Here is a 4067-nt window from a genome sequence, read left to right as displayed (position 1 = left end):
AACGAAATTTCCTTTCCGAGGCTTTGTGTCAGCCCAATCACATATTGTGTCAATACTTATCATTTTATCGTAATTTAAAAACTTGGAAATTGCACGGTACACTATAGGAACTACGATAAATTTTCCCTAATCGGCGCCATGTTTTTAGGCTCCTCCCATTTGACGGATCCCAATTCACCACAAAATATTTTTGTGGATTTCGAGAAAGCAGTTCATGTTGGTGTTCAATCTGTTTTGATTAAATCAATAATAGGTTCACTCCACACGTTTATCAAATGATGCATTTTCGAGAAAAAATTCCGACAAATTGTCCGTATACATTTATGTATATATGTCACACATATACAATAAACAATGCCATCAAGGTTCTTTGGCGAAAAGCATGCTACATATTTATCGTTTTTGCGATATCCACTGTAAAGGGCATAAATATTTATGATTGAAAGTATAATATAATAACAGAATGCTAGAGAAAGTGAGCTTTAATTTAGTCAACATGATTATCTGACGAATTTTAATTGGATATAATATATCAAAGCTTAAGGCGAGTGTTTACAAAGAACTTGGATTTCACAATATTTTGTAAAATAACAATTTATTTCCTTGGAAAAATCCTTATGCTCAATTGTGTCAGTACAATGACATTTTATTACGAATATACTAAAAGGAAATNTGCTACATATTTATCGTTTTTGCGATATCCACTGTAAAGGGCATAAATATTTATGATTGAAAGTATAATATAATAACAGAATGCTAGAGAAAGTGAGCTTTAATTTAGTCAACATGATTATCTGACGAATTTTAATTGGATATAATATATCAAAGCTTAAGGCGAGTGTTTACAAAGAACTTGGATTTCACAATATTTTGTAAAATAACAATTTATTTCCTTGGAAAAATCCTTATGCTCAATTGTGTCAAGTTATACATATACATGTTGATAAGTTTATAACCGTTACCAAAAAATAAAAAAATCGGAAAATATTTCATTGTTTTTAAAAAATACATACTGCATCCAATTTGCTCTTTAGAAAAATTCAGTTTTTTCGTGATCAAAAAGTAATGGCACGAATTATATAGGAAATAAGCACACAAGCTAAGCTTATATATTTCATCATCATCATAAGTTTGTCAGTCCTAGGACTGGTTGGACACACACCTCCCATTCTTTCCTATCTTGAGCTAATCTTTTCACTTCCCTAAAACTAGAACATCCCACACCCTTAACCATTTGTCAACAAAAATCTAATCTAGGTCTACATCTACTCCTCTAAACTTCTGTTTCTGCTTCTAATATGTCTTTGACTTCATGTCTGAGAAGGTGTCCTACCAACCCATCTCGCCAATTTTTTTTGACTTTCATAAAGTCCTCTGTTCTCCTATTCTTTCTAATACCTCTTCATTTCTAACCTTCTCTATCCACGGTATCCTCAACATTCGCCTGTAAATAAATAAAAAAACCACATTTCAAATGCTTCTAACATTTTCTTTTCCGCCGCGCCCACCATCTATGTTTCGCACCCATATAGCGCCGCGCTCCAAACATACACCTTTAACAACCTTTTTCGAATTTCTAAATTAACAGTTCGCTATCATAGAAGTGACTTGTTTTTATTGAAGGCGACTCGACCCTGCGCTATCCTCTGCTTAATATCCGCACTACTCCTTCCGTTTTGACTTATCTGACTTCCTAGAAACCCAAAATCAGTCACTTCTTCTAATTTTTGGTCTCCTATCTTTATATTCACTCTTTCGCTACTTTACTTAAAAATATAACAAATTTTTTAATAAAATTTGTTTCTTTTTAAATAATTAAAGCATGGTAAGTTGAGGTTGTCCTAATTTAAAATTTAATACCTTTTCCAAAAGTATTTTCTATTTGTAAAATTCAATCATCGATCAAGTTATATAAAATGATGAATGAAAGTTGCACACAAAAAAGGGACAAAGAGACATTCCATGAATGTCTTTTAATTCTTGAAGAGAGACCAAAAAATTTTAAACTCCTTAGAAATGGATAATCTAAAATATTCGATCGATATTGTTTTCCGGATTCATTGTTATGATCCATTGAATTTTGGAGTTCCAACTTATCCTATCTTTAGCAAGAAATTACGAAATTATATGAAATATGAATTCTCAGCTGTGTAAAACTGAAAACTACAAGTTATTGTAATGTGCTAATAAATACCTATAATCCAACATTCTTAGAAAACGATTCCAAAANGCCTGTAATCCAAAAATCTTAGAAAACGATTTGAAAAACTTCACTTGTTAGATGAACCTAAAGCTAAAGAAACTATGGATTCCATTTCCTTCTCTTATTACAATGTGTAAAAGATCGGAAACAAAATGGGGTTGTAAATATTTTGACATAAAACGATTGATGTTGATTTTACATCAATAAAATTATTTGCAACCCTATTTTGGCTCTGATCTTTCACGGTAAACAAATTATTTTGGCATCAGTGTCTTTTTTCCAATTAAAACATGTGACAAAGATAAATAAGGAAGCATAAAGAAGAATTATTTGTTCCTTAACTGAAGAAACCATAACATAAAGAAAGAAAAACTATATCTCAATAACTTCCAACAGAAAAATGTTAATCATACTCAATCTTCGCAGCGGGTGATATAACGCAAAACACCACTATTAGTCTAGAAAAACTCAGTATTTAAAAAATAAGAAACTGCCTGCAAGATTTTCTTAAAAAATATTTTTTACTTAAGCGAAAATAGAAAATTAAACTATTTATTTGAGAAAAGTATATTGAAAATACGTATTTTGCATTTAGAATTTAAAATACAAAAGGGAAATCTATTTTGTATTTTACATTTGAAATAACAAATCAAAAGAGTATACAATAAATATATACACTCCTTATTCCTTTTTATCCAGATTTTTGCCCAGATCCATGTATCATAACATTTAATGGATGAAAAGTGTAAATTTTAGGAAAATTATCTATTATTCGGTCTTTCCCTATTCATCAGTTAATTGTTGATAAAATTACCTCGTATAGTAGCATTGTGAGAAATCTTATGTTAGGGATAATAGTAAATCTCGTTTGCATATTTATTTCACATTCTGTGCATTGTTAGTTTTAATAATACGTTCGTAAGTATATTCACTTTAGGGTAGAGCTTATAAAGTTGTTATAATCCTGAATAAGCCACGTGAACTACATACGCCCAGGATTTGGCACGTTATTACTCGAGGACTTATGAAAGGTTTTGAGCAGCTGGAATTTCAATCATCTGGCACAATATGCGAATTAATTTTGCCGAGCGCACGGTTGGCGTTTTCAAAAGGAAATGGGGTTATTAAAAAGGAAATTTTTTACATATTTGCTTTAGTCTGTTTCGTTTTTCGATCTGCATACGTCTGACAACTGACATATACTTTTTTCAGCGAGCAATTTAGGGGTAGCAGTTGTAATCTTAGAATTGTATTTTTCGATCCTAGAATTTTCAAGTAAAAACGTCAATAATTTAGAAACAATTGTAAAATAAAATATTTACAAGTATGACACATTCTTGATTCATTAAGTCTTATTTAAAGCAAAAAAATACAACGTGTAATTATACAACACGCTACTGAAGTGAAACTTCTTCAAACACATAAACATACCGAGATAGGGGTTAAGGAATTGGTTTATTGGTATTATTTGTATACTATGCTTCGCACGGGTGCAATGCTGATAGTAAATATACTATAGAATGTCTTTATATACAACAATCACAGCTTTTTTGTCATTAGACAATACAAACCGGCCGGTACCGCCGCAACCGCTATGTCCCTACATTCTAAGCCTGTAATATCTTCGAAAATATTCATTTAGTTTACATATTGTAAAAGGTCATATTGATCTATATTAAATGCACAATGTATTTAAAACTACTTAACTGCATAAGGATTAATGCTGTATTGCTTAAAATCGCTTCGTAAATAAGCCATTATTTCTCGTAAAAAGTAAAGGATAAAAAATTGTTATTGTGGGTTATCCCTAAGAGATAGACATATACCATCCCGGACTTTTTTGTAGACCTTTTTAAGGTGTACA

This window comes from Agrilus planipennis, unplaced genomic scaffold (assembly GCF_000699045.2).
Source record: "Agrilus planipennis isolate EAB-ADULT unplaced genomic scaffold, Apla_2.0 scaffold120, whole genome shotgun sequence".
NCBI lineage: Eukaryota > Metazoa > Arthropoda > Insecta > Coleoptera > Buprestidae > Agrilus > Agrilus planipennis.
Note: the sequence above shows the minus strand (reverse complement) of the source record.